Source organism: Oncorhynchus masou, chromosome 21 (genome assembly GCF_036934945.1).
Source record: "Oncorhynchus masou masou isolate Uvic2021 chromosome 21, UVic_Omas_1.1, whole genome shotgun sequence".
Taxonomy (NCBI): domain Eukaryota; kingdom Metazoa; phylum Chordata; class Actinopteri; order Salmoniformes; family Salmonidae; genus Oncorhynchus; species Oncorhynchus masou.
Window position 1 is genome coordinate 36674001 of NC_088232.1, and position 10426 is coordinate 36684426.

Genomic DNA, 10426 nt, shown 5'->3' on the forward strand with positions numbered 1-10426 from the left:
TTAAGTTTTTGTTTTTTTCTACTTCACATTTCCAACATGAGAAAAACATTTCCATAGTGAGAAAAATTATATTAATTGGGTGAGGTGACATGAAAACGATGTTGCGCTTCCAAGGGCAGAAGTCTGTGTGTTGTTGTGATTCTGGTTGGCCAGACCGATAGCAATAGCTAGCTAACCAATAACTAATTATGTATTTGAGCGACAAGTGCTCATTGTGAGAGAAAAAAACACAAGTGCTCATTGTGCAAATGTATTCATGTTTTCAATAAACATCGGAGATTAAATATAGTTGACATATTATCAACAATCCAAGCCAACCCTGTCTGTTTATCCCCAGTCTGTTATTCCCCATAGTTGCGCACGTCTCGGTTTGTTGCTTAACAACCACAGGAGTGGGTGTGTCGAACGGAGTGGGTGTATGGAAAGCGAATTGGGCAGATTTGTTGCCTCTCAATACCGTTTTGCGTGACTGATTGGACTGTACAATGAGTCGGTATACCGGGGACCAGTGCACCGGTGTTGTATGGACATGTATGCCGACCTGAGACCTGACTGTGATAAGCTTCCTACTGGGTATCAAGGTTGTGTCGCCAGCGGTAGTTACGTGGCCATTTTTTCCCCTCCCGTGAATTTATTTCATATAGGATAGCAGCCTACACAATAAATACATCATATTGATTACTCAATGGGGAGGGCATGAACGGTAACAACACCGGGACACAGTGCCGTTTGCTCCCGCTTGACAAGCACTACTGTCCCGCATTGGAAGTAACTACCTAGTATCAGGGTGACAGTCATAGTAAGCATACACATACAACGCATGAAGCAACAGTTCTCACATCATCCGTTCTCTTAATAACAATTATCGTCCCTTTATAACTGAACATTTACAATTATTTGACTAAAACTAACAGTGAAATACGACTCATCCTCTGGCTTCAAAACACAAGTATAAACTCTCACGGTATGATAGCTCAATGCTATGATGAAGCAATATGGCACCAGGGGGTATGGTATATGGCCAATATACCACGACTAAGGACTGGTTCGATCCCGGGCTGTATCACAACCGGCCGTTATCGGGAGTCCCATAGGGCGTTGCACAATTGGCCCAGCGTCTTCCGGGTTCCATGACGGTTTGCTGTATAATAACAATCAGTTCTTATCTGACTTGCCTAGTTAAATAAAGGTTAATACAAAATAAAAATAAAAGTTAAGCATGACGCAACTCAGAGTGCCTGGATACAGCCTTTAGCCGTGGTATATTGGCCATATACCACAAATCCCCTGGGGTACCTTTTTGCAATTATAAACTGGTTACCAACGTAATTTGAACAGTAAAAATGTATCATACCCATGGTATGGTCAAATATACCACGGCTTTCAGACAATCAGCATTCAGCATTCAGGGCTCTAAGCAGGTTAATAATTGTTAAGAAATCCCCTTTGTGCATGTGCCTAACTATAAATACATCTGACAGGAGAGTTTGGGTGATGGAAGTTGGACAGAGAATCTCTTGAAACACTTGGACGATCATAAAACAACGAATGTTAGGCTATTTTCTGGCAATTGTGCTGTTATAATATGCCAGATGTTAAGACTACAAACCGTTATAAATGGCCCATTTGCGAGATTGATTTGTCATTTCAATAGGCATAGACTACAGACTAAAATCTATATGAATAATATGTATATGAACGGAATATGCTTGTCAACAACATTAAACGTTTTTACCTATAGCCTAATCTGACTACTGTTACCGTCAATCTAATGCGTTCTAACAACTGCGATAGAGCTTCCAATGTAACGTCAATTAACTAAACATGTCCATTCATAATTGCATAATAACATAAGGCTACAACAACAATAAACTGAAGTTATAGTCTATTTATTAAATTGGTTTGCCAGCTCCAGGTAGGCGACACAAGTGGTAATCATTGATTTGCAATGACTCCAGTGATATCGTCATTTCAATGTATTTATTATATCAAATGGTAGCCTACAATATCATATAAATGAATAGGCTAATTGATGGCCAACAGAGACACATGTATCATTCTCCACATTTAATGGCAGTTTTATTGAGGACTTTCCCCCATAAAAAGAACCACGCGAGTTCCATAACTTCCATTTCAAATTTCCACTCTAGCAGCCCCCGAGACGCAAGAACTGAGCATGCATAAAGGGGTTGGAAATAGGTGCCTTCATAGTAACAATCTAAACAGCCTACCACTGGTAAAAAAAAAAAAAGTTGTCTCGACGTGAGCGCTTGCTGCTCGTTCTCCTCGCGCTCACCAGATGTATAAATGTGAACCATCCGCTCGGCATTTCCACTCCCTACCAAATAGTGAGAGGAAGCCCAGTGGCATGCAGTGGGAGAAGATAGAACGAGATGGATTTTGGCCGACATTCTGCTATCGATGAAACATTTGACATCAATATAGTTTTGTTTCCAAAACTAAAATATGTTACGAACAGAGTGAACTAAGTTTTGTAGACATGACCTTTAGCCAAAGTTTTTTTAAATGTCGTTATTTAGATTAAGTGAAAAGGCGAATTCAGTTATTGCACACGCGCAAGTAGGTGTTCCCTAACGGAAATATGCAAATGTACAAATCCCATTTTAAATGACAGGATGTGTTCTATCTTGGTTTAGTTATAACAGTATTTGGCTGTAGTGCTCTCTCAACGCGCACACGCACACGCACACACAAACACACACACACACACCGGGCCTCCCTTACCACTCACTCATTCAGTAATAGCTCGTGATGAGCATTCCGGCTCTTTTCAGTGAGCCGGCTCGTTCAGCTCAGCTCACCAAAAAGAGCCGGCTCTTTTGGCTCCCATACGGCTCTTTAAAAAAAAATGTTTGGTATTTTTTCAAGTCAAACCGTATGCGATAGTTTGACTATGATTGGTGTTAAAACAATTCTAATTAAATTATTACATTAAATATTACTCTACCTTTACCACAATGTATTTAAAATGCATTGGTTTGTTATGAAAAACAATATAAGTGTATGTCACGTGCGCCGAATACAACAGGTAGAACTTACAGTGAAATGCTTACTTACAGGCTCTAACCAATAGTGCGGGAAAAAGGTATGTGTGTATGTGTGTGTGTGGGTGGGTAAGTAAAGAAATAAAACAACAGTAAAAAGGCATTTGAAAATAAGAGTAGCATGGCTATATACAGACACCGGTTAGTCAGGCTTATTGAGTTAGTATGTACATGTAGATATGGTTAAAGTGACGATGCATATATGATGAACAGAGAGTGCTATTAAACATTTGCCTTTAAAGTATAACTTTTTAATATATATAAACAATGTGCATATAAATCTAACCATTCAAAACGAATACAATCTGAACAGCATAATAGAATATTGCACCATAGCAAAGACAAATAAATAACAATGTACAAAACTGCAGCATCCCACAAATTGAAATAAATGTAAAAAAGAAGGATGCTATTACACATGTGCATTTAAAGTAGATCTTTTTTTAATGTACACTGCTCAAAAAAATAAAGGGAACACTTAAACAACACAATGTAACTCCAAGTCAATCACATTTCTGTGAAATCAAACTGTCCACTTAGGAAGCAACACTGATTGACAATAAATTTCACATGCTGTTGTGCAAATGGAATAGACAACAGGTGGAAATTTTAGGCAATTAGCAAGACACCCCCAATAAAGGAGTGGTTCTGCAGGTGGAGACCACAGACCACTTCTCAGTTCCTATGCTTCCTGGCTGATGTTTTGGTCACTTTTGAATGCTGGCGGTGCTTTCACTCTAGTGGTAGCATGAGACGGAGTCTACAACCCACACAAGTGGCTCAGGTAGTGCAGCTCATCCAGGATGGCACATCAATGCGAGCTGTGGCAAGAAGGTTTGCTGTGTCTGTCAGCATAGTGTCCAGAGCATGGAGGCGCTACCAGGAGACAGGCCAGTACATCAGGAGACGTGTAGGAGGCCGTAGGAGGGCAACAACCCAGCAGCAGGACCGCTACCTCCGCCTTTGTGCAAGGAGGAGCACTGCCAGAGCCCTGCAAAATGACCTCCAGCAGGCCACAAATGTGCATGTGTCTGCTCAAACGGTCAGAAACAGACTCCATGGGGGTGGTATGAGGGCCCGACATCCACAGGTGGGGGTTGTGCTTACAGCCCAACAATGTGCAGGACGTTTGGCATTTGCCAGAGAACACCAAGATTGGCAAATTCGCCACTGGCGCCCTGTGCTCTTCACAGATGAAAGCAGGTTCACACTGAGCACGTGACAGACGTGACAGATTCTGGAGACGCCGTGGAGAATGTCCTGCTGCCTGCAACATCCTCCAGCATGACCGGTTTGGCGGTGGGTCAGTCATGGTGGGGGGTGGCATTTCTTTAGGGAGCCGCACAGCTCTCCATGTGCTCGCCAGAGGGAGCCTGACTGCCATTAGGTACCGAGATGAGATCCTCAGACCCCTTGTGAGACCATATGCTGGTGCGGTTGGCCCTGGGTTCCTCCTAATGCAAGTGTGTCAGCAGTTCCTACAAGAGGAAGGCATTGATGCTATGGACTGGCCCGCCCGTTCCCCAGGCCTGAATCCAATAGAGCACATCTGTGACATCATGTCTCGCTCCATCCACCAACGCCACGTTGCACCACAGACTGTCCAGGAGTTGGCGGATGCTTTAGTCCAGGTCTGGGAGGAGATCCCCCAGGAGACCATCTGCCATCAGGAGGATGCCCAGGCATTGTAGGGAGGTCATACAGGCACGTGGAGGCCACACACACTACTGAGCCTCATTTTGAGCCTGTGGTGTGGTTTTCCACTTTTTGAGTGTGACTCCAGTGTGACTTTGAGTGTGACTCCAAATCCAGACCTCCATGGGTTGATAAATTTGATTTCCATTGATCATTTTTGTGTGATTTTGTTGTCAGCACATTCAACTATGTAAAGAAAAAAGTATTTAATAAGAATATTTCATTCATTCAGATCTAGGATGTGTTATTTTAGTGTTCCCTTTATTTTTTTGAGCAGTGTATATAAACAAAGTACATATAAATGTAACAATTCAAAACAAATACAATCTCAACAACATAATACTAGAATATTGCACCATATCAAAGAAAAATAAATAACAATGTGCAAAACTGCAGCATCCCACTTTAACATTAAACTGGTCCCTCTTTTCTCTCTCTTCTTTATTGCCATGTTATAACCAGCAACACACAGCAATACTGACCATATTTTGCTTTTATCAGAGATTTACATTCAGAAATGCAAGCTGCCTAACTTGAGGGGCTGAAGCAGTTTCTTCTCTCAGAAATGATTTGTCCCGTTTTCGAGAAGACGTTCTCAGAGGGAAGGGATGTGGCCACTATGCAGAGTGTCCCTGTCATGACTTTAGTAAGCCGTGGGTAGACAGAGGCCTTGTTCTTCCGCCAGCTCAGAGGATCTGCAGATCTTTGGAGGAGCATCTCTTCAGAGCATCTCTTAGAATCAGGTTGATTGTGTGGGCAAGACATGGATGAGTCCTTTTTAAAATGTTCATGGCTTTGGTTATTTTAGCTGCATTGTCGCTAACACAACAAACCACTTTTCCATCTACTTGCCATTCTCTGGCCACTCTCAACAGTTCCTCTGCCAAGTTCTCTGAGGTGTGTCTGTCGCTGAACTCAAAGCAGTCCAGAAGCAGTCCAGAAGACAGCTAGACATCGAAAAATCTTCAATGAATTGACATGTAACCAATATGTAAGAAGTGGTTACCCTTGATGTCCAGCAGTCAGTGGTAAGGAAAACTGCAGTAGCTTTATGGACTCTTTCCCATACTGAAGAATGTGTGCTCTCGTATAGTTGTGGAATAAGTGATTTGGATAGGGGTTTCCTGCTTGGAATTGTGTACATTAGATTTAGACTATTGCTATAATTTCTAAAAACCTCTGTCCTTCAATATCGAAAATGGCTGGAAATCAGTGGCAATCATTTTAGCCAATGTAATATCAATTTGGCCTTGTTTCGCTACAGACATAGACTTTGGCATAAACTGGTCCATAGAAGACTGTGTTGCTGTGGGTTGCGGAGTAGGCCTACTTGACTGAGTGGATACATCTCCACGTGTGGAGGTGCTGGCTCCACCACTATCACTAGCAGGCCCGCTAGTTTCTCGTAGCTCCGCTACAGCTAGCTTCACAGTTGGGTGCACAGTTCGCATATGCCGGTTTAGGTTGTGCATAGAACCGGATTTATATGAGATTTTGATTTGGAAAATTCTACACTGTGCTCTAACATTGTCTACGTTATTAAAATGCATCCAAATGCTACTGTGCTTCCGACTCCTTTTCTAGCTGTTTTTCACAGCTGTCCTTCCTCTCTCCTCAGCTGCTAAGTGTGTGACTGTGAGTGAGTTGGCTCGGCCCTCCCTCACGCATCTTTGGTTCATTGGTTGACACTGCGTGTCTGATTGACAGGAACAACAGGTGAGGCTGTTAGTCTGAGCAGATAGTCAAAACGAATGTGTGCGCCTGAGCATTTAGGCCTATATTATTTTATTTATTTTTCCATTCTTTGAATTAATTAATTCTATTCATTTAAATATTTAGATTATTCATGTCTTTATTTTCTTATAAATATATTTGGCTCTTCTGATATGCGAGCCGGCTCCCAACGTACACCTACAAGAGCCAGCTCTTACAGCCGACTCGTTGGCTAACGACCAGTCACTAGTAACAGCCTGCCTCACTGCAGGTCACAGTGAAATATATATTTTTTAAGAGAAATTACATGGCAGCTGCGGTGCAACTTAGAAATAGCCCAAAAACCTGCAACCCGCGACCAATACATTTTCCCTAGCGACATTGTTTTCAAAGTAGCCCAATTTCCCTGAGCTCAATGTACGTAATGTTGTTGATCCCTTTGTATTTTCAAGTATTGTGGTGGCAGCATCATGTTATGGGTATGCTTGTCACTGGCAGGGGCTGGGGAATTTGTCAGGATCAAAATAAATATGAAAGGAGAAAAGCCCAGATAAAAAGTTAGAGGAAACGCTGCCTCAGCCTTCTGAACCCTGGGATAAAGTTGAATTTTTCACACCAGAGAGATGTTGAGTGTTCCTTAATGACCCAGTCTTACTGCTGGCGTACATTTGCTTGAAGATGAGAGACAACGTTTGAATATTCCATCAATGACTCCCAACCAAATTTACTGAGCTTGAGCAATTGTGACAAAAACAATGAATAAATGTTGCCCTAAGACTTGTGCAAAGCTGGTAGAATCTTATTCAAAATAAAGCACAACTGTAATGGCTGCCAAAGGTTCTTCCACCAAGTATTAACTCTGAGATGTAAAGACATACACAATCATGACATTTTCATATTTTTGTATTTGTATTAATTTGGAAAATGTTCTACAATTTTTCTTTCACTTTGAAAATGTGGAGTTGGTTTTGCAGATCATTAGGAAAAAAATCAAATGTATTCCCTTTGTAGATTTAATTAAGGCAGCAAGAATGTGAAGACTGTGCAAGGGGACTTTCACAAACGAGTGTATATCACTAAAGTTGAAGTCTTCCTCCATGTGAGGTTTGCTTGAGGACAACCACGAGTAGAGGCCCTGAAAAAAGGCCTGAGGCATACATCTTCCTCTCCTCACACCCATGACTGTCAATACCCAACTACTCACATGGCTGCCTGTAAGGCCCTGTGGCTAGAATAGAGGAGGGTGTGTTAAGATGTTGAGAGGAAGATGAAAATAAACTGGTGTTCGTAATTGACTGGGAAGACAGGTTTCTTTGTCGATACTTTCAAAGTAAGCAAAGCAGAGAAACAGAAGGGTTTGCTCTTAGAGAGAGGTCACAATCTCAGAGAAACCAATGTTAAAGCAGGACAGGGATTATACTGTATCTCAATAACAATGGAGTAAAACCCTATTTGCACAGGACTAGTATTACTGCAGAACGTTGGTTATGTAATTATTACCCCAGAATGTCTGTTATTACAGAGGACTATTTTTCCAAACTGCCCCCTGTAATTCTTTATATCTTTGAAAATAAATTGACAGTTATGACGGAAAAACTCAAGTTTTTTCCTAGGCCTGAAGTTAATTCAACAAGTCCAGGCGATAACAGGGCTATACTGATCACTCGAGCTTGGTTTCTACGTTTCTAAACCATTGTGTCGCCATAATATTTGTATTGGAGAAGTGTGATCACAATCATTAGGATATTTTTGCGATCCGCAGTAGACGTCCTAAACGCCCCCAGCCTTGCGATGTGAGCTAAACAGTGCACTTGCACTTGAGATGCGTTTTAAGACTATGGATATGAAAGTGAACATATAATTTCCAAACGTTTAGGTCAGTTGTATGCTGCTTTGAGATCTATTGACAGCAAGGGTTACATTAAATAGGCGCAATAGTTTTTACTGATGCATTTGGCAATATTCAATTCATACGCACAAAACATATGAACAAAAGCATTCATTGTGAAGGTTGATACATGTAGGACCTTCATATAAAGGCTATGCGCAACACTACGTTCAATTGATCGAATCAGTTGTTGTTTTCTTGCTCAAAACGTGAGCAACATCTGTCAAACGCAGACATCGATTCGTATGGGATTGGTATTATCAGAGGACCATGGAGTTCTCCAAAAAACAGTAGATTATTCTGGCTGGAATTGTTACTCTCCTGACATGTAAAAAGTACTGCCATGGAAGATTTGGGCGGGACTACAATTACAGATGTGTTATTTTGTGTTCGTGCACAGAAGTACACTACCGGTCAAACGTTTTAGAACGTCTACTCATTCAAGGGTTTTTCATTATTTTTACTATTTTCTACAGTGTAGAATAGTGAAGACATCAAAACTATGAAATAACACATATGGAATCATGTAGTAACCAAAACAGTGTTAAACAAATCTAAATATATTTTATATTTGAGATTCTTCAAATAGCCACCCTTTGCCTTGTTGACAGCTTTGCGCACTCTTGGCATTCTCTCAACCAGCTTCACCTGGAATGCTTTTTCCAACAGTCTTGAAGGAGTTCCAACATATGCTGAGCACTTGTTGGATGCTTTTTCCTTCACTCATCACAAACCATCCCAATTTGCTTGAGGTCGGGGGATTATGGAGGCCAGGTCATCTGATGCAGCACTCCATCATGCTCCTTCTTGGTAAAATAGCCCTTACACAGCCTGGAGGTGTGTTGGGTCATTGTCCTGTTGAAAAACAAATGATAAACCCACTAAGCCCAAACCAGAAGGGATGGCGTATCCCTGCAGAATGCGTCTCACAAAGACACAGCGGTTGGAACCATAAATCTCCAATTTGGACTCCAGACCAAAAAACAAATTTCCACCGGTCTGACATCCATTGCTCGTGTTTCTTGGCCCAAGCAAGTCTCTTCTTATTATTGGTGTCCTTTTGTAGTGGTTTCTTTGCAGCAATTCAACCATGAAGACCTGATTCTCCTCTGAACAGTTTATGTTGAGATGTGTCTGTTACTTGAACTCTGTGAAGCATTTATTTGGGCTGCAATTTCTGAGGCTAGTAACTCTAATTCACTTATCCTCTGCAGCAGAGGTAACTCTGGGATTTCCATTCCTGTGTCGGTCCTCGTGAGAGCCAGTTTCATCATAGGGCTTGATGGTTTTTATGACTGCACTTGAAGAAACGTTCAAAGTTCTGAAATATTCCGTATTGACTGACCTTCATGTCTTAAAGTAATGAAGGAATGTAAATTTCTCTTTGCTTATTTGAGCTGTTCTTGCAATAATATGGACTTGGTCTTTTACCAAATAGGGATATGCTCTGTATACCCCCCCTACCTTGTCACAACACAACCGATTGGCTCAAACACATTAACTTTTAAGGCACACCTGTTAATTGAAATGCATTCCAGGTGACTACCTCATGAAGATGGTTGAAAGAATGCGAATAGTGTGCAAAGCTGTCATCAAGACAAATGGTGGCTATTTGAAAAATCTCAAATATAAAATATATTTTGATTTGTTTAACACTTTTTTGGTTACTACATGATACCATATGTGCTCTATCATAGTTTTAATGTCTTCACTATTATTCTACAATTTATGAAATATAAAAAAAAATAAAGAAAAAAACCCTTGAATGAATAGGTGTTCTAAAACTTTTGACCGGTAGTGTATATTACCTAACCACCCCAGTAAAACTCATCCCGTCCGAATAGGGCTTTTGGGTTTGGGAAAAGTTTGGTGTCTCATTGTGAGTTTGTCTGGGAACAGATGTGCTTAAACCAACTCCTATTATTATGCCATGTTCTCAGCCCAATCAGTAAGTAGTTATGTTGTATTTACCTGCATGTAGGCCATGGGAAAGTAAATGTAGTGATCTGTTTACTACCGTATGTTAAAGTAGTTGCAAGTGCTTGGTATCAACTAGAATTTTCAG